Raw genomic sequence first — 25,000 nt, 5'->3', positions numbered from 1 at the left:
GGAGAGTAACCCTTGCTGGTGGAAGTAAGAAAAAGCAAAAGCCTACAGCACCTGGTATTCCCAGGTGGTCTCCCATCCAAGTACTAACCAGGCCCAACCCTGCTTAGCTTCCAAGATCAAACGAGATCGGGCGTGTTCAGGGTGGTGTGGCCGTAGGCAGAGACAGGCCTCTCACTTGCTGCTTTTCTACTTTGACGTCCGGTTGCCGGCTGCCCTTTCCAGTGCTTAGTAAGATAAGGTGCTTTTGTGCTTTCCTTTCTCTTCAATTTTTTGCTGGCTCCTTAAAAAGGTCTTGTAGACAGAACGCCCCGCTCACAGACCCTGAGCTCACTGATCGGCTGCCGCGCTGTCGACGGAACGTCAGCGTCGCGGCCAATGCCACAGGCCGGGAGCAGCGGCGAGACTCACCGGTAGACCTGGGTAGGGTGAGTAGAGCGCGGTTATTTGCTTTCTAATAGCCTGCAGCCGGGGATTAACTTTTAATGAAAGGGAGCAACCCTTTTGACTGTCTGCAGCGCGCCGTACCTAGGAAGCGCACACTCACACACAGCGAGCATGCACAAGTTGCTCGCACGAGACCACATTCCCTATTTGCACCTGCAGCTTTTCCGCCACCATGCGTCAGACTCTCCTGCCTGTCTTATTATTATTTCAGGGCCTTAGCAGGAACCACCCCCTCAATTCCCTCCCGCTCCTTCCTAGCACTGAGGTTAGCTCCTGGGCAGCTGTCTGATTGGGTTAGTTACACAAGCTTCTTTGAAGAAGAAGACGTTACTTCTGCTGGCCCTCGTTAGGCGGTCGCCCTCTAAAACCATCCCCTGGGCAGCTGCTGAAAGCCTGGCCCCTTCACAGCGCGAGATGCTTTTAACGCCATCATTTGCATACGGCCGGCTGCGGGGTCAATAAGCACTCCTAGCCGTGGCAAGGAGCTCGGTGTGAGGCCTGGTAGAGGCGGCGGGGTTGCGTCCTTATCTTAGAGGTCTTGGGGGGCTTGGGACTTCCATCCTCTACTTTACGTAAGGTCGGTGTCCAGTGTTAGGATCATTCAGCCATGGAGGGTCCTTGTTGGAGTCGGGGTATCCCCGTAACAAGAAATACACAGACACGTAGTGTATAATCAAGTACTGGGAAGCCCCTGAGCGCGTCAGCCTCTATAGGTGCTGTCCCTTTATTTATACTAATAATCTTAGTTTTTTTGTCACACATGCGCAGTAAAATGCTTTTGTTTCACAAGCAGTGAAGTGATGATTCATAACAGTGGAATGTTGATAAGAAAGTTTCATAAACAGAAAAGTGATAACAGTAGAAGGTTGCTGAGACAGCTAAAAACAAGTTACAATCTAATTTCTGGGCGTCAGTCCAAATGTCCAGATAAGGGAAGAATAACTTCATCTGTGTCTTACATCGTAGTCTTGGGTGAAGTATAACTCCTATCATCCTCTCAGTCCCCCCTTTGATTCTTCCTTATGGACTTTTGGTAGAAAACCTGGTCCGATAGTTCTTTTCTTTCATATTCTTGAGTCCGTGTTACAAAGCTTATTTATGCATATTAAAATAATTTTTAATCCTATTTTAAACACTACATATATGACTACTATAATTAGCACAATCTGTAATATACCTTGCAGAATTCCAGCCACCCAACCTCCAATACCCTTAAACCAGTTCTTTGGGTTGAGAAAGGAGAAGGTGTCTGACCACCAGCTATCTTTATTTTGGTCATTGTGTCTGTCATATTCATCCCGTAATCGTTGTATATCTGCCAGCTTGAACCTCATACTCATTGTACTGTTTGGATCTATGTAATGACAACAGGTTGGACCAATAATTTGACACATTCCTCCCTGGGCCGCAGTTAGGTAGTCTAACACTACAGTATGTTGATTAGTAACAATTATAAGTTGATTTTGGACAGCTATACTAGTATTAAGTATATCCATAATATCCCATATCTGATCATCTAGATAGTCGGTGGCCTGAACTAATTTATCCCACATCTGCATCAACATTGGATACACAAAGAAAGTGCTGAATATTTTATTAGGAATTCCCATTTGGACCACATGTGGCCTACCTGAAGGTCTAGGCGAGTTGTCGGCTGCTCTTTTGTATAGTGTGTGTTTAGGTACTGCTTGCATATCTACCTGCTGATTCTGAACTATAAATGTGGCCGGTGTTAAGCGTCCTAGAGTACATGCACCTTTTATTCCTACTGGGAGCCATTTGTATGCTCCATTTCCACAAATCCAGAAGGTTCCTTCAGGCAGATCCCATATTGCAGAGTGTTGGAGCACCAACCTATGTACCAAATCTAAAAATTTAGATACATTCTGAAGTATACACCAAGGGGGTTTTTGACCTAATGGACTACAGTATCCTGCATCTGGATTTTCACAAGTCGGTGTACCTGGGTCATATGCACTTGATTCATTACATAATATATTACCTGGTATCTTTGAACATGTATCATTGTTTCCATCGGGGAATAATTGTGAATATTTCCAACCATTATTGTGTATGTATTTTTCTACTATATCAGGTTTAAAAGGTTGAGAAGAAGATACTGTGCTACTAAAACTGAGTTGTATATTTTCTGTAGGAATTAACCCTAAGTCTGTTAGTCCCGTCTTATTTCTAGGAACCCATACACCTCCTTTAAACGCTAAATATTGTAAGTTGTTTATTTTTCCGGTCATATTACCTTGCCACCAGGGAAATCCCACCCACCCCACAACTGGGATGGCAACAGTGGTGTTCCATAATCTAGAATTAACGGTTTGGTTATTTGCTAATTTGTCTGAGCAATTAGTCCATGTAAACACTTCCTCAGGGGTCATGGGTACGGCCAGGAAGGGTATGCTCGTGGCTGATATTGGAGAATGCGTACAAATCCAACAGTCTGCTATTTTCTGTCCGCCATCGAGCAGCCCGTTTACCAATGTCTCATGATGTTTTATAAATTTATTACCTGCAGGTTTTGGGGAACTTAGTTTATCCCACAGGTCTCCCTGATCTATCGTTATAGCTAACACAAGTACAATCACCACTATTTCTTTTTGCAATGGCTTGCATGTACCCATGCTGATTTTCCTTCCAATTTTACTGCAGTTGGAGTTGTCAATAACACCTGATATGGACCCTCAAATCTGGGTTCTAGCGTTCTTCTGTTATGTCTTTTTACGTAAACTTCGTCTCCTGGTTGCAGCTTGTGCGTTCCCTCAATGGAATCAGGATCTGGAATGGAAGAGAACACTAAAGAGTGTATTTTAGACACATGCTTACATAAATTTTGTACATAAGCAGTTAAGCTTTCAGTTTCTAACATTAAAGTCTGTGGGAAATACAATCCTGTATTGGCAACTCTACCAAACAATATTTCATGGGGGGTGAGTTTGCTCTTTCCCTGGGGGGTGTTTCTGACTGAATACAATGCTATTGGGAGACACTCAGTCCATGGTTTCTGTGTTTCTGCCATGGCTTTCTGTATTTTTAACTTAAGTGTTCCATTCATTCTCTCAACCTTACCAGAACTCTGTGGGTGGTAAGGGGTGTGTAGTTCACTTTTTATACACAACATTTTCATTACATTCTGAAAGATCTCTCCAGTAAAATGTGTACCTCTATCTGACTCGATCACTTCTGGGATACCATAACGGGGTACCAGTTCATGTGCTATTTTTACTGCAGTGACTTTAGCCGTGGCTGTATGAACTGGATAAGCCTCTGGCCACCCCGAAAACATGTCCACACATACCAGTACATACTCATAGTGTCCATGCTTAGGCATCTGGATGTAATCGATCTGAAGTCTCTGGAACGGATATAGTGGTCTTACATGGTGCTTCTGGGGGGTCTTAACAGTCTGTCCTGGATTGTGGGCTAAACAGATTTCACAAGAACCACATTTTGCTCGAGCTACCTGGCCGAACCCTGGGGCTAACCACTTCTGTCTGACCCTCTGTATCATACCGTTTGCAGACACATGTGTAGGTCCGTGGGCTTCACTGACCACAACAGGGTACCACGCTCGGGGGAGACAAAGCTCATCTCCTTTTCTCCATAGTCCTTCTTTTTCTTCTGCCCCCTGTTTCTGCCACTCTTCTTTTTCTTCTCTACTCACCTGCTGGTGGGCTTCTTTGAGCCGTGTAATTAAGTCAAATTCTGATACTGCACTAATAGTGTGGTCAGTTGTCAGAGGTTTTACTGCAGCTCGCTTAGCAGCCTTGTCGGCTCGGTCATTACCCCTAGCTATCTCGGTGTCGAGTCTTACATGTGCAGGTACTTTTATTACTGCTACTTGTTTGGTTGAGGCAGCTGATTCTAGGATTTGTCTAATCATTTGTCCATGTTTTACTGGTTGACCTGAAGCTGTCATGTAACCTCTAGCTCTCCATATACATCCAAAATCATGTACAATACCATATGCATATCTAGAATCAGTAAAAATATTAGCGGTTTTTTCTTTTGCTAACTGTAATGCTCGTATTAGAGCTAATAGTTCAGCTTCCTGGGCTGAACAGCTGGCCTGCATTGGCTCAGCTTCAATAACATCATGATCTGATACAATGGCATAACCTGTGTGAAAGTTACCAGTTTCATCTGCATACCTACTACCATCTATATACATATGTAGGTCTGGATTGTCAAGAGGGGTGTCCTGTACATTAGGTAGCCCTTGTGTTTCTTGTTCTATACACTGTAAGCAATCATGTATTATATTGTCTTGTTCGTGGTATTGTAAAAAATTTTCATCTTCGTCTTCCTGACCTCCTTCCACTCCCCCCTTTGTCTCTAGTGGTAACAGAGTGGCTAAATTTAGAGACAATATGCGGCGAAAAGTGAGGTTTGGTGGCATTAGTAAGGAGCATTGTAATCTAAGATGTCTAGCCATTGAAATGTGTTTTGGCAATACCTGATTCAGTATGCCATGTACATCATGTGTAGTTTGTACTATTAAGGCATGGTCTAGTACTATTTCTGAGGCTTTTTCTACCAAAAGAGAGACAGCTGCTACTACTCTGACACATGATGGTGCAGCTTTGGTAACATTATCTAATTGAGCAGAATAGTATGCGACAGGTCTTTGTTTATTTTCATGTTTCTGTGTTAGTACTCCTGTAGCATGATTAGACATTTCCGCAGCCATTAATTGGAATGGTTTGGCGTAGTCTGGGATTCCCAAGGCCGGGGCTGACATGAGACCTTTCTTGAGGTCTTGAAAGGCTATGAGCGCTGATTCAGTTAACTGAAAAGGCTCGATTTTTAAACAATCATATAGAGGTTGCATAAGCTGACTAGCATGTATAACCCATTGTCTGCAGTGTGATACTATTCCCAAAAATGCTCTTAATGTTTTGTAGTTCTTGGGAGGAACAAGATCTCTAATGATTTTTAGTCTGTCGGCGGTGAGGTGCCGAATACCTTGTGAAATGCAGTGTCCTAGAAATACTACCGTAGTCATACAAAGTTGTACTTTTTTCTTGTTAACTTTACAGCCCATGTCTGCTAGAAATATTAACAATCTTATTGTGTTGCTGTTTGCGGACTCTTGAGCAGGGGCACATAATAATAGGTCATCAACATATTGAAGAATTACAACCTCATCCGTAGGTTTGAAATTTTGAAGAACTGATCTCATAGCTTCTGAGTACAAGGTAGGTGAATGTATCATACCCTGTGGTAATCTTGTCCATGCTAATTGTCTATTCTTAAATGTAAATGCAAACAGTTTGTAACAGTCTGGGTGTAATGGTACTAAAAAAAATGCATTTGATAAGTCTATGACAGAAAATACTCGTGCTGTTGCTGGGATCTGTGATAGCAACGTGTGTGGATTTGGCACAACAGGAGTAATAGGTTCCAAAATTTTATTTATCTCTCTTAAATCATGTACCATCCGGTATCTAGCAGCTGACCCCTCAGTAGATTTCTTTTTTACGGGGTACAACGGTGTATTGGCTGGTGACTTTACTTCTATCAGTACTCCAGTTTTTAGATAATCTTTTATCTGTTCTCCTATGGCGTGTTCTTGTTGGGCACTAATAGGATACTGTCTCAATTGGGGTAGTGTCACACCTGGAACAGGAGTGACTTTTACTGGAGCTATTGGCATTAGTCCTACATCGGTGTCATGTTGTGCCCATAATTTTTCTGGTACCTCAGAAAGATCTAAAATAATTTGGGTAGGGGCAGGATCTTTCTCATCCTCTAAGGCTTGGACTTTTACAATGTTTTCTAGAGACTCTTGGTCATCAGGCACCAAAATTTGGACTCTACCATCCTCCAAAAATTGGATATTCATTTCTGTCTGCTTTAATAGGTCTGTACCTAGAAGACAAGTAGGTGCCCCTTTGACAAAAAGAAATTTAGATAAAAATATTTTAGATCCTATCTTTGTTTCAAGGGGAATACTATATGGGAGTGGCCTGATTCCTCCATCATACCCTTCGGTATAGGTTACATCATCTGATAAACAATCAGCATTTGGTAAGGCGTCTTCATTGAGGACGGAGGAAGTTGCTCCGGTATCTATTAGAAAAGGGCATTGTTTTCCTGCTACTTTTACCTGAATTATTGGGCGCCTTCCAGTCAAAGTGGTTTGCATCACGTCTAGTCACTCGCTTGCTGCAGGAGCAGAAGCCTGTACTGTCTTTTCTTGTGATTCTCTTGGGACATAGGTACCATCTTCTATATCCCTGGCTTTTTTCCTGCATTCTCTAATCCAATGTCCTGGTTTCTTACAGTAGTGACATGGATTAGTTTTCTTATCCAAGTTCCCTTTGTCATAGGTCTGATTTGATCTGTTGTTTTTATTGACCAGACTATTATTTGCTGCTACTCTGACGGGTTTGGATGCTGCCTCACGCATATCCATTTCTATCCCTAATAGTTTTTGTCTGACTATCTGGGGATCATCTAAGGTTCTCCAATCAGGAGTTGCAGCCTTGAACTTTTCCCTAAGTTTTGGGTTAAGATTCTCTATAAAAGTTTTTGTCATCAGTCGAATGACTCCTTCATTGGTAAGGTCCATTCCCTCGTCTCTGTAACTGTTTTCTACCGCTAAGTAGTATTCATCTACAGGCTGTCCTGACTTCTGGGAGACAGTTCCTGAAGTCCCTCTCATTCGTTGTTTAGTTCTCATAAACTCCATAAGTCTGATCATAAAATTCTGTCCTGACAGTGCGGTATTTGGATCCTCACCATCTACTGGTTGAGGTCTATGAGGTTCTATAACTGTCATCAATTCCTGATACAACCCTGGTGTCATTTTCATTCTACATAATTCTGTCCCATCTGACCATGTTCCATTATGGGTGTGTATTATCTGCTGTATGTACGTAGCAAATCTTAGTGGGCATTGTATTGGATCTGGTGCATTCTGAAGTAGGGACATTCCCTCAGCGGGGGTCCATGGAAAATATTGTCTAGTCTGATGGTATCTAGTTACTCTACGCGGTGGATTGCCACCATCTTCTTCTCTGTATGGTCGACTGAGGATACGCACTGGTGCCAACATATCATGTGGTCGTGGTGCTCCACATCCTGCACATGTGTCTCTCCAGTCTGGATTCTGGAGTCCACAGTTTGTACATGTCCATCCACCCGGACCCCGAAAATCAGGATACAGTGTGGGTTCTGACCTGGGCTGATATGGTGGTGCCAATGGGTTCATTTGTTTACTGTTTTCTGTTTGTACAATGGGACCCTGTCTGACTGGAGTTCTCCATAATCCATTGTCTTTATTAAAAGTCCAATGGTCTGTCTCTGCTGTTTTTGATAGTTCGACCATGGCCTCTACTTGTTCCTGCCGTCCTTTGTCTCTTATCACTCCTGCTTTTCTAACCCAAATGTCCTCCCATAGTTTCCTGTTGAACCTGTCATGCCTTGCTACCTGAAAAGTTTTGCAAACTTTCCCTAAATTCTTAGTTGCTTCTACACCACACCTTTCTTTCACGATTGTATAGACATCTTGTTCATCATTTGTGGTCTTAGTCTGTTTGTTGCCCATTTTTCCTGACTATTCCTACCTTAGGAGGCTTTTTGGGTTAGATAAAATATATTCTATATTTTACCTTTCCTCGTTACCTATTCTGTCCTAAGGAGCCAGTATCTGAAACGGTTTCTCTGGACCGTTTTGTCTGAAGTGTAGAGTAATTCTAACACATATATATATGGCAACAAGGGCAAGACCAACAATACATAAAATGAACCATACAGTCTCCATTATATATCGTGTCCCTGGAGTATTATCATTACTTCCATGGGCTCATTCTGTCAATCTCTTATCCGTCAAAAAGGAGGACAAAGGTTCGGGAGTTAAGCGTGAGCGAAGGTTTCCCCGAAAGGACACAACCTTATGACTCAGTTAGGCAATCTCCGTAATACTTATGTCATCTACCTTAGTGCGGCTTATGAGGCTATTCCCGACATCCACATCTCTTTCATACCATCCGTTTCATAACCTTCTCTGACCTCTCCTTCGGCAGATCCTACAGTATATACATGAATGACCCGAGCTATAGGTATCCTTCTCTACTAGTTCCTCAATCCCAACACAAGATATGCATGAAATTTACGGACTATCACAGAGCAGATGTAAGAGAACTAACAGTGTCTCTTACCTGGCCAGGATTGTCATCTGCTGTTCCGATGTCCCAATCTCAGCGGTTACTCGTGCCGGTCGATGAACTTGAAGGAATACGCAGACCTCGGGTCCCTGTTTCGGGCGCCAGGAATTGTTAGGATCATTCAGCCATGGAGGGTCCTTGTTGGAGTCGGGGTATCCCCGTAACAAGAAATACACAGACACGTAGTGTATAATCAAGTACTGGGAAGCCCCTGAGCGCGTCAGCCTCTATAGGTGCTGTCCCTTTATTTATACTAATAATCTTAGTTTTTTTGTCACACATGCGCAGTAAAATGCCTTTGTTTCACAAGCAGTGAAGTGATGATTCATAACAGTGGAATGTTGATAAGAAAGTTTCATAAACAGAAAAGTGATAACAGTAGAAGGTTGCTGAGACAGCTAAAAACAAGTTACAATCTAATTTCTGGGCGTCAGTCCAAATGTCCAGATAAGGGAAGAATAACTTCATCTGTGTCTTACATCGTAGTCTTGGGTGAAGTATAACTCCTATCATCCTCTCACCAGCAAGGCGCCACTCCATGCTAGCCGAGCTGCGCAAGATGGCAAAACGTCATCAAAATTGTCTACAATACCTGGTGTTCTCAGGAGGTGTCCCAACCAAGTATTTCCAAACCCATCTCTGCTTTGCTTCCGAGATCGGACGTATCCAAGGTGGTATGGCCAGTAGACGCTGCTTGGCCCATCGACCGGCCAGCCTTCCTCAGGCTCGCGTGGGGACGAGAACTCTGGCCGTTCTGGGGCGGTCTCCGAAGTACCGATGCATAGGCTGTGCCGTCCCTATAGGTGTTGTTTGTTGAGCAACGAAACACCTGCCGCATCAGATGTGTTTAAAAATGGCTCGGCGCAGGGTCTCCTACAGGCTAAACCGTTCATCGCGGGGATGTGACAGAAAGAGCAAGCTGGACCCACAACTTGGGGTGGAGCGAAACGCCCAGGAGTGAATGAAGGAAGAGGGTGAGATGGTTGCGAGTGAATTTGAGCTGCTCTTCGGGGGGGTCATGTGGCCTGCAAAGGTGTTTTGCTTGGGTTGTGCTGTAAACTGGCCTCCAGGTCAGCGGTGGTTTCCTCCAGTCATGCGGGAGTCGCTGGTCCTGGTGAAAAGAAGCCTAGTATTAAAAGTAAATAAGCAACAATGCTGGAGGTCCACGGTGATGAGAAGGATGCTGGTATTTTGCAAGGATTAAATAGCGCAAGAGAGAAAGCAAATGAAAAGAAGAAAGGAGCATGTGTGCGCTTGTGAAAAAAGGAATGGAAAAAAGGCATAGAGGAGAGTGACCCCTGCTGGTGGAAGTAAGAAAAAGCAAAAGCCTACAGCACCTGGTATTCCCAGGCGGTCTCCCATCCAAGTACTAACCAGGCCCAACCCTGCTTAGCTTCCGAGATCAGACAAGATTGGGCGTGTTCAGGGTGGTGTGGCAGTAGGCAGAGACAGGCCTCTCACTTGCTGCTTTTCCACTTTGACGTCCGGTTGCCGGCTGCCCTTTCCAGTGCTTAGTAAGATAAGGTGCTTTTGTGCTTTCCTTTCTCTTCAGTTTTTTGCTGGCTCCTTAAAAAGGTCTTGTAGACAGAACGCCCCGCTCAGAGACGCTGAGCTCACTGATCGGCTGCCGCGCTGTCGACAGAACGTCAGCGTCGCGGCCAATACCACAGGCCGGGAGCAGCGGCGAGACTCACCGGTAGACCTGGGTAGGGTGAGTAGAGCGCGGTTAGTTGCTTTCTAATAGCCTGCAGCCGGGGATTAACTTTTAATGAAAGGGAGCAACCCTTTTGACTGTCTGCAGCGCGCCGTACCTAGGAAGCGCACACTCACACACAGCGAGCATGCACAAGTTGCTCGCACGAGACCACATTCCCTATTTGCACCTGCAGCTTTTCCACCACCATGCGTCAGACTCTCCTGCCTGTCTTATTATTATTTCAGGGCCTTAGCAGGAACCACCCCCTCAATTCCCTCCCGCTCCTTCCTAGCACTGAGGTTAGCTCCTGGGCAGCTGTCTGATTGGGTTAGTTACACAAGCTTCTTTGAAGAAGAAGACGTTACTTCTGCTGGCCCTCGTTAGGCGGTCGCCCTCTAAAACCATCCCCTGGGCAGCTGCTGAAAGCCTGGCCCCTTCACAGCGCGAGATGCTTTTAACGCCATCATTTGCATACGGCCGGCTGCGGGGTCAATAAGCACTCCTAGCCGTGGCAAGGAGCTCGGTGTGAGGCCTGGTAGAGGCGGCGGGGTTGCGTCCTTATCTTAGAGGTCTTGGGGGGCTTGGACGGCTTGGGACTTCCACCCTCTACTTTACGTAAGGTCGGTGTCCAGCAAGGCGCCACTCCATGCTAGCCGAGCTGCGCAAGATGGCAAAACGTCATCAAAATTGTCTACAATACCTGGTGTTCTCAGGAGGTGTCCCAACCAAGTATTTCCAAACCCATCTCTGCTTTGCTTCCGAGATCGGACGTATCCAAGGTGGTATGGCCAGTAGACGCTGCTTGGCCCATCGACCGGCCAGCCTTCCTCAGGCTCGCGTGGGGACGAGAACTCTGGCCGTTCTGGGGCGGTCTCCGAAGGACCGATGCATAGGTTGTGCCGTTCCTATAGGTGTTGTTTGTTGAGCAATGAAACACCTGCCGCATCAGATGTGTTTAAAAATGGCTCGGCGCAGGGTCTCCTGCAGGCTAAACCGTTCATCGCGGGGATGTGACAGAAAGAGCAAGCTGGACCCACAACTTGGGGTGGAGCGAAACGCCCAGGAGTGAATGAAGGAAGAGGGTGAGATGGTTGCGAGTGAATTTGAGCTGCTCTTCGGGGGGGGTCGTGTGGCCTGCAAAGGTGTTTTGCTTGGGTTGTGCTGTAAACTGGCCTCCAGGTCAGCGGTGGTTTCCTCCAGTCATGCGGGAGTCGCTGGTCCTGGTGAAAAGAAGCCTAGTATTAAAAGTAAATAAGCAACAATGCTGGAGGCCCACGGTGATGAGAAGGATGCTGGTATTTTGCAAGGATTAAATAGCGCAAGAGAGAAAGCAAATGAAAAGAAGAAAGGAGCATGTGTGCGCTTGTGAAAAAAGGAATGGAAAAAAGGCATAGAGGAGAGTGACCCCTGCTGGTGGAAGTAAGAAAAAGCAAAAGCCTACAGCACCTGGTATTCTCAGGCAGTCTCCCATCCAAGTACTAACCAGGCCCAACCCTGCTTAGCTTCCAAGATCAGACAAGATTGGGCGTGTTCAGGGTGGTGTGGCAATAGGCAGAGACAGGCCTCTCACTTGCTGCTTTTCCACTTTGACGTCCGGTTGCCGGCTGCCCTTTCCAGTGCTTAGTAAGATAAGGTGCTTTTGTGCTTTCCTTTCTCTTCAGTTTTTTGCTGGCTCCTTAAAAAGGTCTTGTAGACAGAACGCCCCGCTCAGAGACGCTGAGCTCACTGATCTGCTGCCGCGCTGTCGACGGAATGTCAGCGTCGCGGCCAATGCCACAGGCCGGGAGCAGCGGCGAGACTCACCGGTAGACCTGGGTAGGGTGAGTAGAGCGCGGTTAGTTGCTTTCTAATAGCCTGCAGCCGGGGATTAACTTTTAATGAAAGGGAGCAACCCTTTTGACTGTCTGCAGCGCGCCGTACCTAGGAAGCGCACACTCACACACAGCGAGCATGCACAAGTTGCTCGCACGAGACCACATTCCCTATTTGCACCTGCAGCTTTTCCGCCACCATGCGTCAGACTCTCCTGCCTGTCTTATTATTATTTCAGGGCCTTAGCAGGAACCACCCCCTCAATTCCCTCCCGCTCCTTCCTAGCACTGAGGTTAGTGTAGCACCCTGAGGATTCGGCTGCTACAGGGGTATTGCACCTCAAGCCAGAGGTGTGATATTCCACTCCCGGGTAAGGATGGAGTGTGGAGCTGAGCTCAGTAGGCTGCATGCACTACACACATCCCATTTCCGGAGGGCAGACCAACGGTACTCCCACTTAGAAATGTGCAGGTACGACCGAGTCTGTCCTTGGCTGGAGTGGGAGGGGGGGTGGAACATCCCAGTAGTGTAGGGGCAGATAGGGGGAGCAGTCTGGGTAAAGTTAGGAGCTCATTGGGTGCTGGTCACCTGAGCTCACACATAGAGGGAGTATATAAGGTGGGCACCATCTTAGGACAGGGTCTTTTTGCAGAGTGAGGGTCAGTCTGTCAGTCTTTTGTGGAGTGAGTAGAGGAAGAAAGCAGAAGAGCAGAGCAGCCCCAGGCCAAGAGAGAGGAGAAAGAAAGACCCAGAGGGGGAGAAAGAAGGAACTCTGAGAGCCCAAACTAAATCCAAGGGTGAAGAGTTGGCAACAGGGTACCGGATCCCAAGCTGGCAGAGGCTACAGCACACCTTAGCCAGAGACCGGAGGTCGTGGGCAGGATCTGCCACGACCACCCACTAAATCCACCCGGAAGGCAGACCAGGAATAGGGTCAGGGAACCCAGAGACAAGGGTTTACCACCAAGAGGCCCGAGGGAGCCGGACATAGGTGGATCCCTGGTGGGGAAGGCCAGAGAAGAGGACAGGACAGAAAGGGAGCTCAGAACCACGCTCCGGAACTACTTGGGGGTTGGTCGAGTCCAGGACCTGGTGGACGCAGCACGGCTCGGGTGGTCACTCAAGGCCGGAGTGACCGGTACAAAAACAGCAGTAAGTAAAAACCCTGAACTGCACAACCCGACTCTGACTCTCATTACCATCTTCACTGCACTTCCACAACCACCATCCTCTGCACCTGACCCCCTGAGGCCATACCCCTCCCGTTGGGGGTTATACTACCGAAGCTGCACAAACACCATCAGCCTCAGCGGACCCTGCTGCAGCGGCGGCCGTACTGACCGCAATTCAACGGGTGGCGTAGTCGACATAAAAGAACATCTAGTAACATCATAAGGACTGCCACACACTGAGCTTGACACCCTGGGCACGGACCGGGTCACCGCCACTCGGAGACTACAACCCCCATCTGATCCGGCTCCGGGTATTCCCCAAACAACACTGGCCCAGGGGGCGCATCAACTTTGGCGTAGTCGGCAGGATAACGTGCCCGCGACAACCGGGTACTGCGTGCCTGAAGAAAAGTTCACCGTTACCTCAAAAAGAAGTCTCCTGCCGGTTCCGGAGGGTCCCCGCCAACGGGCCCCATCACAGGTCGTTTCCCGCCGGTTGTCCGCCATTTGCAGCTTTTTCCCGCCATCCATGGAGTTTCCCGCCACTGGGAGACGATTCCCGCCATTTCCGAAGATTTCCCGCCTTGGGGGAGCGGACGCCATTATGGGCGTGCCAGAGGGTGGCAAAAGGCCACCTCCCATCGTGGGCCAGGTCGAAGAATGGCGCCAAAAGTGGAAACCGCCCCCACCAGCAGAGACTGTGATGATTGATATGTCCATCAGCGTGAGAGAACTGCCCCTGGAACTGACAATCACAAAGTTGCCCCGGGACCACCTTCAATGTGGGCGGAGACAAAAGAAAAGAACGAAGATGGGTGCCGCCTGGAGCAGTCCAGAGAGAGCGCACCCGGAGACGAGAAGCCTGGAGAAGAGTCCAGAGAAAGCACACCCGGAGATGGAGGGAGAGCCAGGCAGCACCGACCCAGTGGTCAGGAGCCTGATGCGGGCCGCCACTCCAGGCAGCACCGACCCAGTGGTCAGGAGCCTGTTGCCGGTCGCCACTCCAGAAAGCCTGCTGGAGATTCTAGCACAGCTCCCCCGAGATCGGGAGTGTGCACAGACTGCGCTGGAGGGCCTCGCACAGAGGTTGGCCCGGGTGCAACGAGAGACGTTGGCGGAGTGGAGCCGAGAGATGGCCCAGCAGACCGAGACTCGTCAGCGGAGCACGCCACCCGAGACGAGGAGACAGACCGCCTCTGAGGATGGCGCAGGAGGACTGAAGGCCGGAGACGGCGCCGAGAAGGGAGCCGAACGAATGGAGGCAGGTAAAGGGGACGTCACTACCCCGAGCCGGGAAACCGCGTGCCTGCCCCAGCTCCCCGTCGCAGAGCCCGAAGTACCCCCTGCGGTGCCCGTCGCTGCAACGTCACCGCCGCAGACTAGGCCTCAAACGGAAGCCGCGACCCCTGTGACGTCACACGCCTCGACCCCGAGCGTGGTCAAGCAGGAAGTACCATCGGCCTGGTCGCAAGGCCTAGTACCCCCGGGCGACGCAATACCAACAGCGCCCCCTACCTCCGCGGAGCCCCCGGCCTGGTCGCAGGGCCAAGTAACACAGGGCGCCGCCGTTCTTACGGTGCCCTTTACTTTCAAGGTGCCCCAGGCCTGGTCGCAAGGCCTGGTTAACCCGGGCGCCGCTACCACCACTGCGCCCATAAAAACAAGAGTGCCGCACCTGGGTGAAGACCTGTTCGCCCAACATACGTGCCCGGATGGGCAGCCCTTCGTATGGCCCCAGGAATACATCCAGCTGGAGCTGCAAAAAGCAAGGGCCATGTGCGAACCCCTGATCCCGGCTCCAAAGCCCATAAAGAGGATCTCGCCCCCGCTAGAAGAGACCCAGTTTGAGTGGGATCCCACCGGAGAAGACCTCATGGGGTTCACTCAGGAGACTCGGGCAGCCGCAGCGGAGCGTGCAGAGTGCTGCCGCCAGCAGCTCGAGGTCTTTGAGAGGGAGCGGAGAGAGAGGCGGGTCCGGGAACAGCAAGCCCAAATAAGGAGCGCGGAGCAGAAGAGCCGGACCAGGAGAAACCCCCGTGCAGCGCATGGTCCCCGTACCATCGGGACTGTGATAAAGTTCAATCTGCAGCATGGGTGGGGTTTCATCAGGGATCACCGCACCCCAGGCGACGTCTTCGTGACCAGGAGAGACGTTGAGTCCCACCTACCGGAGGGACACAGAGGTCGTGACCTGTATTTAGGGGACGAGGTCACCTTCACCCGGCACAAGTGTGCCAAAGGACCCTACGCCCTCCATGTGCATCGCCTGACGGAGGAGGAGCTGCGGTGTGAGGAGGAGCAAGAGGACCCGGACGGGTCTGAAACTGAAACTGTCCACAAAGAAAGAGCAGGAGGACGCCGTCGTTGAGTACGGTAGTGAAGAGACTGTATATAGTTACCCGTAAGGGTACCAAAAACTGTTGCTGCTATTATAGTCCCCGTTGGGACCAGCGAATTGAACTGTTAACCCGTGTGTCCCCTATCCATAACCTGGCCGAGGACTGAGAGCGGCCACCTTCCCTATTGTATATAGTTGCGCTTCCTAAAGCGCCCCCTACTGGTTTTATAGGAAAACCATTTTCTTAAAGAAACTGTTGCACTATACCCGGTCACAAGTTGCACCGTGACCGGAGGTACCAGAAGACAAGAATGTTTCTAATGAAAAGTTTTTATGAAAAGTTTTATATGATGTTTTATTATGTTGTTTATGCAAAAATTGTATGTTTTGGTGTTTTGTTTTCTTACAGCCCGAGGACGTGCTGTGATTTACCAGGGGGGAATGTAGCACCCTGAGGATTCGGCTGCTACAGGGGTATTGCACCTCAAGCCAGAGGTGTGATATTCCACTCCCGGGTAAGGATGGAGTGTGGAGCTGAGCTCAGTAGGCTGCATGCACTACACACATCCCATTTCCGGAGGGCAGACCAACGGTACTCCCACTTAGAAATGTGCAGGTACGACCGAGTCTGTCCTTGGCTGGAGTGGGAGGGGGGGTGGAACATCCCAGTAGTGTAGGGGCAGATAGGGGGAGCAGTCTGGGTAAAGTTAGGAGCTCATTGGGTGCTGGTCACCTGAGCTCACACATAGAGGGAGTATATAAGGTGGGCACCATCTTAGGACAGGGTCTTTTTGCAGAGTGAGGGTCAGTCTGTCAGTCTTTTGTGGAGTGAGTAGAGGAAGAAAGCAGAAGAGCAGAGCAGCCCCAGGCCAAGAGAGAGGAGAAAGAAAGACCCAGAGGGGGAGAAAGAAGGAACTCTGAGAGCCCAAACTAAATCCAAGGGTGAAGAGTTGGCAACAGGGTACCGGATCCCAAGCTGGCAGAGGCTACAGCACACCTTAGCCAGAGACCGGAGGTCGTGGGCAGGATCTGCCACGACCACCCACTAAATCCACCCGGAAGGCAGACCAGGAATAGGGTCAGGGAACCCAGAGACAAGGGTTTACCACCAAGAGGCCCGAGGGAGCCGGACATAGTTGGATCCCTGGTGGGGAAGGCCAGAGAAGAGGACAGGACAGAAAGGGAGCTCAGAACCACGCTCCAGAACTACTTGGGGGTTGGCCGAGTCCAGGACCTGGTGGACGCAGCACGGCTCGGGTGGTCACTCAAGGCCGGAGTGACCGGTACAAAAACCACAGTAAGTAAAAACCCTGAACTGCACAACCCGACTCTGACTCTCATTACCATCTTCACTGCACTTCCACAACCACCATCCTCTGCACCTGACCCCCTGAGGCCATACCCCTCCCGTTGGGGGTTATACTACCGAAGCTGCACAAACACCATCAGCCTCAGCGGACCCTGCTGCAGCGGCGGCCGTACTGACCGCAATTCAACGGGTGGCGTAGTCGACATAAAAGAACATCTAGTAACATCATAAGGACTGCCACACACTGAGCTTGACACCCTGGGCACGGACCGGGTCACCGCCACTCGGAGACTACAACCCCCATCTGATCCGGCTCAGGGTATTCCCCAAACAACACTGGCCCAGGGGGCGCGTCATTAGCTCCTGGGCAGCTGTCTGATTGGGTTAGTTACACAAGCTTCTTTGAAGAAGAAGACGTTACTTCTGCTGGCCCTCGTTAGGCGGTCGCCCTCTAAAACCATCCCCTGGGCAGCTGCTGAAAGCCTGGCCCCTTCACAGCGCGAGATGCTTTTAACGCCATCATTTGCATACGGCCGGCTGCGGGGTCAATAAGCACTCCTAGCCGTGGCAAGGAGCTCGGTGTGAGGCCTGGTAGAGGCGGCGGGGTTGCGTCCTTATCTTAGAGGTCTTGGGGGGCTTGGGACTTCCATCCTCTACTTTACGTAAGGTCGGTGTCCAGCAAGGCGCCACTCCATGCTAGCCGAGCTGCGCAAGATGGCAAAACGTCATCAAAATTGTCTACAATACCTGGTGTTCTCAGGAGGTGTCCCAACCAAGTATTTCTGAACCCATCTCTGCTTTGCTTCCGAGATCGGACGTATCCAAGGTGGTATGGCCAGTAGACGCTGCTTGGCCCATCGACCGGCCAGCCTTCCTCAGGCTCGCGTGGGGACGAGAACTCTGGCCGTTCTGGGGCGGTCTCCGAAGGACCGATGCATAGGCTGTGCCGTCCCTATAGGTGTTGTTTGTTGAGCAATGAAACACCTGCCGCATCAGATGTGTTTAAAAATGGCTCGGCGCAGGGTCTCCTGCAGGCTAAACCGTTCATCGCGGGGATGTGACAGAAAGAGCAAGCTGGACCCACAACTTGGGGTGGAGCGAAACGCCCAGGAGTGAATGAAGGAAGAGGGTGAGATGGTTGCGAGTGAATTTGAGCTGCTCTTCGGGGGGGTCGTGTGGCCTGCAAAGGTGTTTAGCTTGGGTTGTGCTGTAAACTGGCCTCCGGGTTACCAGTGGTTGCCTCCAGGTCAGCGGTGGTTGCCTCCAGTCATGCGGGAGTCGCTGGTCCTGGTGAAAAGAAGCCTAGTATTAAAAGTAAATAAGCAACAATGCTGGAGGCCCACGGTGATGAGAAGGATGCTGGTATTTTGCAAGGATTAAATAGCGCAAGAGAGAAAGCAAATGAAAAGAAGAAAGGAGCATGTGTGCGCTTGTGAAAAAAGGAATGGAAAAAAGGCATAGAGGAGAGTGACCCCTGCTTGTGGAAGTAAGAAAAAGCAAAAGCCTACAGCACCTGGTATTCCCAGGCGGTCTCCCATCCAAGTACTAACCAGGCCCAACCCTGCTTAGATTCCAAGATCAGACGAGATCGGGTGTGTTCAGGGTGGTGTGGCCGTAGGAAGAGACAGGCCTCTCACTTGCTGCTTTTCTACTTTGACGTCCGACTGCCGGCTGCCCTTTCCAGTGCTTAGTGAGACAAGGTGCTTTTGTGCTTTCCTTTCTCTTCACTTTTTTGCTGGCTCCTTAAAAAGGTCTTGTAGACAGAACGCCCCGCTCAGAGCCGCTGAGCTCACTGATCGGCTGCCGCGCTGTCGACGGAACGTCAGCGTCGCGGCCAATGCCACAGGCCGGGAGCAGCGGCGAGACTCACCGGTAGACCTGGGTAGGGTGAGTAGAGCGCGGTTAGTTGATTTCTAATAGCCTGCAGCCAGGGATTAACTTTTAATGAAAGGGAGCAACCCTTTTGACTGTCTGCAGCGCGCCGTACCTAGGAAGCGCACACTCACACACAGCGAGCATGCACAAGTTGCTCGCACGAGACCACATTCCCTATTTGCACCTGCAGCTTTTCCGCCACCATGCGTCAGACTCTCCTGCCTGTCTTATTATTATTTCAGGGCCTTAGCAGGAACCACCCCCTCAATTCCCTCCCGCTCCTTCCTAGCACTGAGGTTAGCTCCTGGGCAGCTGTCTGATTGGGTTAGTTACACAAGCTTCTTTGAAGAAGAAGACGTTACTTCTGCTGGCCCTCGTTAGGCGGTCGCCCTCTAAAACCATCCCCTGGGCAGCTGCTGAAAGCCTGGCCCCTTCACAGCGCGAGATGCTTTTAACGCCATCATTTGCATACGGCCGGCTGCGGGGTCAATAAGCACTCCTAGCCGTGGCAAGGAGCTCGGTGTGATGCCTGGTAGAGGCGGCGGGGTTGCGTCCTTATCTTAGAGGTCTTGGGGGGCTTGGGAGGCTTGGGACTTCCATCCTCTACTTTACGTAAGGTCGGTGTCCAGCAAGGCGCCACTCCATGCTAGCCGAGCTGCGCAAGATGGCAAAACGTCATCAAAATTGTCTACAATACCTGGTGTTCTCAGGAGGTGTCCCAACCAAGTATTTCCTAACCCATCTCTGCTTTGCTTCCGAGATCGGACGTATCCAAGGTGGTATGGCCAGTAGACGCTGCTTGGCCCATCGACCGGCCAGCCTTCCTCAGGCTTGCGTGGGGACGAGAACTCTGGCCGTTTTGGGGCGGTCTCCGAAGGACCGATGCATAGGCTGTGCCGTCCCTATAGGTGTTGTTTGTTGAGCAATGAAACACCTGCCGCATCAGATGTGTTTAAAAATGGCTCGGCGCAGGGTCTCCTGCAGGCTAAACCGTTCATCGCGGGGATGTGACAGAAAGAGCAAGCTGGACCAACAACTTGGGGTGGAGCGAAACGCCCAGGAGTGAATGAAGGAAGAGGGTGAGATGGTTGCGAGTGAATTTGAGCTGCTCTTCGGGGGGGTCGTGTGGCCTGCAAAGGTGTTTTGCTTGGGTTGTGCTGTAAACTGGCCTCCAGGTTACCGGTGGTTGCCTCCAGGTCAGCGGTGGTTGCCTCCAGTCATGCGGGAGTCGCTGGTCCTGGTGAAAAGAAGCCTAGTATTAAAAGTAAATAAGCAACAATGCTGGAGGCCCACGGTGATGAGAAGGATGCTGGTATTTTGCAAGGATTAAATAGCGCAAGAGAGAAAGCAAATGAAAAGAAGAAAGGAGCATGTGTGCGCTTGTGAAAAAAGGAATGGAAAAAAGGCATAGAGGAGAGTGACCCCTGCTTGTGGAAGTAAGAAAAAGCAAAAGCCTACAGCACCTGGTATTCCCAGGCAGTCTCCCATCCAAGTACTAACCTGGCCCAAACCTGCTTAGATTCCAAGATCAGACGAGATCGGGTGTGTTCAGGGTGCTGTGGCAGTAGACAGAGACAGGCCTCTCACTTGCTGCTTTTCTACTTTGACGTCCGACTGCCGGCTGCCCTTTCCAGTGCTTAGTGAGACAAGGTGCTTTTGTGCTTTCCTTTCTCTTCACTTTTTTGCTGGCTCCTTAAAAAGGTCTTGTAGACAGAACTCCCCGCTCAGAGCCGCTGAGCTCACTGATCGGCTGCCGCGCTGTCGACGGAACGTCAGCGTCGCGGCCAATGCCACAGGCCGGGAGCAGCGGCGAGACTCACCGGTAGACCTGGGTAGGGTGAGTAGAGCGCGGTTAGTTGCTTTCTAATAGCCTGCAGCCAGGGATTAACTTTTAATGAAAGGGAGCAACCCTTTTGACTGTCTGCAGCGCGCCGTACCTAGGAAGCGCACACTCACACACAGCGAGCATGCACAAGTTGCTCGCACGAGACCACATTCCCTATTTGCACCTGCAGCTTTTCCGCCACCATGCGTCAGACTCTCCTGCCTGTCTTATTATTATTTCAGGGCCTTAGCAGGAACCACCCCCTCAATTCCCTCCCGCTCCTTCCTAGCACTGAGGTTAGCTCCTGGGCAGCTGTCTGATTGGGTTAGTTACACAAGCTTCTTTGAAGAAGAAGACGTTACTTCTGCTGGCCCTCGTTAGGCGGTCGCCCTCTAAAACCATCCCCTGGGCAGCTGCTGAAAGCCTGGCCCCTTCACAGCGCGAGATGCTTTTAACGCCATCATTTGCATACGGCCGGCTGCGGGGTCAATAAGCACTCCTAGCCGTGGCAAGGAGCTCGGTGTGAGGCCTGGTAGAGGCGGCGGGGTTGCGTCTTTATCTTAGAGGTCTTGGGGGGCTTGGGAGGCTTGGGACTTCCAGCCTCTACTTTACGTAAGGTCGGTGTCCAGCAAGGCGCCACTCCATGCTAGCCGAGCTGGGCAAGATGGCAAAACGTCATCAAAATTGTCTACAATACCTGGTGTTCTCAGGAGGTGTCCCAACCAAGTATTTCCGAACCCATCTCTGCTTTGCTTCCGAGATCGGACGTATCCAAGGTGGTATGGCCAGTAGACGCTGCTTGGCCCATCGCCCGGCCAGCCTTCCTCAGGCTCGCGTGGGGCGGTCTCCGAAGGACCGATGCATAGGCTGTGCCGTCCCTATAGGTGTTGTTTGTTGAGCAATGAAACACCTGCCGCATCAGATGTGTTTAAAAATGGCTCGGCGCAGGGTCTCCTGCAGGCTAAACCGTTCATCGCGGGGATGTGACAGAAAGAGCAAGCTGGACCCGCAACTAGGGGTGGAGCAAAACGCCCAGGAGTGAATGAAGGAAGAGGGTGAGATGGTTGCGAGTGAATTTGAGCTGCTCTTCGGGGGGGTCGTGTGGCCTCCAAAGGTGTTTTGCTGTAAACTGGCCTCCAGGTTACCGGTGGTTGCCTCCAGGTCAGCGGTGGTTGCCTCCAGTCAGCCGGGAGTCGCTGGTCCTGGTGAAAAGAAGCCTAGTATTAAAAGTAAATAAGCAACAATGCTGGAGGCCCACGGTGATGAGAAGGATGCTGGTATTTTGCAAGGATTAAATAGCGCAAGAGAGAAAGCAAATGAAAAGAAGAAAGGAGCATGTGTGTGCTTGTGAAAAAAGGAATGGAAAAAAGGCATAGAGGAGAGTGACCCCTGCTTGTGGAAGTAAGAAAAAGCAAAAGCCTACAGCACCTGGTATTCCCAGGCAGTCTCCCATCCAAGTACTAACCAGGCCCAACCCTGCTTAGCTTCTGAGATCAGACAAGATCGGGCGTGTTCAGGGTGGTGTGGCCGTAGGCAGAGACAGGCCTCTCACTTGCTGCTTTTCTACTGTGACGTCCGGTTGCCGGCTGCCCTTTCCAGTGCTTAGTAAGACAAGGTGCTTTTGTGCTTTCCTTTCTCTTCACTTTTTTGCTGGCTCCTTAAAAAAGTCTTGTAGACAGAATGCCCCACTCAGAGCCGCTGAGCTCACTGATCGGCTGCCGCGCTGTCGACGGAACGTCAGCGTCGCGGCCAATGCCACAGGCCGGGAGCAGCGGCGAGACTCACCGGTAGACCTGGGTAGGGTGAGTAGAGCGCGGTTAGTTGCTTTCTAATAGCCTGCAGCCGGGGATTAACTTTTAATGAAAGGGAGCAACCCTTTTGACTGTCTGCAGCGCGCCGTACCTAGGAAGCGCACACTCACACACAGCGAGCATGCACAAGTTGCTCGCACGAGACCACATTCCCTATTTGCACCTGCAGCTTTTCCGCCACCATGCGTCAGACTCTCCTGCCTCTCTTATTATTATTTCAGGGCCTTAGCAGGAACCACCCCCTCAATTCCCTCCCGCTCCTTCCTAGCACTGAGGTTAGCTCCTGGGCAGCTGTCTGATTGGGTTAGTTACACAAGCTTCTTTGAAGAAGAAGACGTTACTTCTGCTGGCCCTCGTTAGGCGGTCGCTCTCTAAAACCATCCCCTGGGCAGCTGCTGAAAGCCTGGCCCCTTCACAGCGCGAGATGCTTTTAACGCCATCATTTGCATACGGCCGGCTGCGGGGTCAATAAGCACTCCTAGCCGTGGCAAGGAGCTCGGTGTGAGGCCTGGTAGAGGCGGCGGGGTTGCGTCCTTATCTTAGAGGTCTTGGGGGGCTTGGGAGGCTTGGGACTTCCAGCCTCTACTTTACGTAAGGTCGGTGTCCAGCAAGGCGCCACTCAATGCTAGCCGAGCTGGGCAAGATGGCAAAACGTCATCAAAATTGTCTACAATACCTGGTGTTCTCAGGAGGTGTCCCAACCAAGTATTTCCGAACCCATCTCTGCTTTGCTTCCGAGATCGGACGTATCCAAGGTGGTATGGCCAGTAGACGCTGCTTGGCCCATCGCCCGGCCAGCCTTCCTCAGGCTCGCGTGGGGACGAGAACTCTGGCCGTTCTGGGGCGGTCTCCGAAGGACCGATGCATAGGCTGTGCCGTCCCTATAGGTTTTGTTTGTTGAGCAATGAAACACCTGCCGCATCAGATGTGTTTAAAAATGGCTCGGCGCAGGGTCTCCTGCAGGCTAAACCGTTCATCGCGGGGATGTGATAGAAAGAGCAAGCTGGACCCGCAACTTGGGGTGGAGCGAAACGCCCAGGAGTGAATGAAGGAAGAGGGTGAGATGGTTGCGAGTGAATTTGAGCTGCTCTTCGGGGGGGGTCGTGTGGCCTGCAAAGGTGTTTTGCTTGGGTTGTGCTGTAAACTGGCCTCCAGGTTACCGGTGGTTGCCTCCAGGTCAGCGGTGGTTGCCTCCAGTCATGCGGGAGTCGCTGGTCCTGGTGAAAAGAAGCCTAGTATTAAAAGTGAATAAGCAACAATGCTGGAGGCCCACGGTGATGAGAAGGATGCTGATATTTTGCAAGGCTAAATAGCGCAAGAGAGAAAGCAAATGAAAAGAAGAAAGGAGCATGTGTGCGCTTGTGAAAAAAGGAATGGAAAAAAGGCATAGAGGAGAGTGACCCCTGCTGGTGGAAGTAAGAAAAAGCAAAAGCCTACAGCACCTGGTATTCCCAAGCAGTCTCCCATCCAAGTACTAACCAGGCCTGACCCTGCTTAGCTTCCGAGATCAGACGAGATCGGGCGTGTTCAGGGTGGTGTGGCCATAGGCAGAGCCAGGCCTCTCACTTGCTGCTTTTCCACTTTGACGTCCGGTTGCCGGCTGCCCTTTCCAGTGCTTAGTAAGACAAGGTGCATTTGTGCTTTCCTTTCTCTTCACTTTTTTGCTGGCTCCTTAAAAAGGTCTTGTAGACAGAACGCCCCGCTCACAGCCGCTGAGCTCACTGATCGGCTGCCGCGCTGTCGACGGAACGTCAGCGTCGCGGCCAATGCCACAGGCCGGGAGCAGCGGCGAGACTCACCGGTAGACCTGGGTAGGGTGAGTAGAGCGCGGTTAGTTGCTTTCTAATAGCCTGCAGCCGGGGATTAACTTTTAATGAAAGGGAGCAACCCTTTTGACTGTCTGCAGCGCGCCGTACCTAGGAAGCGCACACTCACACACAGCGAGCATGCACAAGTTGCTCGCACGAGACCACATTCCCTATTTGCACCTGCAGCTTTTCCGCCACCATGCGTCAGACTCTCCTGCCTGTCTTATTATTATTTCAGGGCCTTAGCAGGAACCACCCCCTCAATTCCCTCCCGCTCCTTCCTAGCACTGAGGTTAGCTCCTGGGCAGCTGTCTGATTGGGTTAGTCACACAAGCTTCTTTGAAGAAGAACACGTTACTTCTGCTGGCCCTCGTTAGGCGGTCGCCCTCTAAAACCATCCCCTGGGCAGCTGCTGAAAGCCTGGCCCCTTCACAGCGCGAGATGCTTTTAACGCCATCATTTGCATACGGCCGGCTGCGGGGTCAATAAGCACTCCTAGCCGTGGCAAGGAGCTCGGTGTGAGGCCTGGTAGAGGCGGCGGGGTTGCGTCCTTATCTTAGAGGTCTTGGGGGGCTTGGGAGGCTTGGGACTTCCAGCCTCTACTTTACGTAAGGTCGGTGTCCAGCAAGGCGCCACTCAATGCTAGCCGAGCTGGGCAAGATGGCAAAACGTCATCAAAATTGTCTACAATACCTGGTGTTCTCAGGAGGTGTCCCAACCAAGTATT

The 25,000-nt window shown here is 50.7% G+C and overlaps 6 non-coding genes and 1 pseudogene across 6 annotated transcripts; all 7 read right to left on the bottom strand.

Annotated features, from left to right (window-relative positions):
• Positions 1-39: 39 nt before the first annotated feature.
• On the bottom strand, positions 40-158 carry LOC141267867 (5S ribosomal RNA). The gene has a single exon (XR_012321348.1). It is a non-coding gene; the product is annotated as a 5S ribosomal RNA (ribosomal RNA).
• A 9,794-nt stretch (positions 159-9,952) lies between these two features.
• LOC141266628 (5S ribosomal RNA) lies at positions 9,953-10,071 on the bottom strand. The gene has a single exon (XR_012320658.1). It is a non-coding gene; the product is annotated as a 5S ribosomal RNA (ribosomal RNA).
• Positions 10,072-11,757: 1,686 nt separating this feature from the next.
• LOC141266890 (5S ribosomal RNA) lies at positions 11,758-11,876 on the bottom strand. Its single transcript, XR_012320910.1, has one exon. It is a non-coding gene; the product is annotated as a 5S ribosomal RNA (ribosomal RNA).
• Positions 11,877-18,455: 6,579 nt separating this feature from the next.
• LOC141266228 (5S ribosomal RNA) lies at positions 18,456-18,574 on the bottom strand. Its single transcript, XR_012320281.1, has one exon. It is a non-coding gene; the product is annotated as a 5S ribosomal RNA (ribosomal RNA).
• Positions 18,575-20,280: 1,706 nt separating this feature from the next.
• On the bottom strand, positions 20,281-20,399 carry LOC141268268 (5S ribosomal RNA; annotated as a pseudogene).
• Positions 20,400-22,070: 1,671 nt separating this feature from the next.
• Positions 22,071-22,189, bottom strand: LOC141266491 (5S ribosomal RNA). Its single transcript, XR_012320528.1, has one exon. It is a non-coding gene; the product is annotated as a 5S ribosomal RNA (ribosomal RNA).
• A 1,706-nt stretch (positions 22,190-23,895) lies between these two features.
• LOC141266417 (5S ribosomal RNA) lies at positions 23,896-24,014 on the bottom strand. Its single transcript, XR_012320455.1, has one exon. It is a non-coding gene; the product is annotated as a 5S ribosomal RNA (ribosomal RNA).
• Positions 24,015-25,000: the final 986 nt, after the last annotated feature.

This window comes from Phyllobates terribilis, unplaced genomic scaffold, assembly GCF_046119375.1.
Source record: "Phyllobates terribilis strain yellow unplaced genomic scaffold, ASM4611937v1 Scaffold_4__5_contigs__length_816908805, whole genome shotgun sequence".
Taxonomy (NCBI): Eukaryota; Metazoa; Chordata; class Amphibia; order Anura; family Dendrobatidae; genus Phyllobates; species Phyllobates terribilis.
This window is presented reverse-complemented; position numbering and strand designations above follow the sequence as displayed.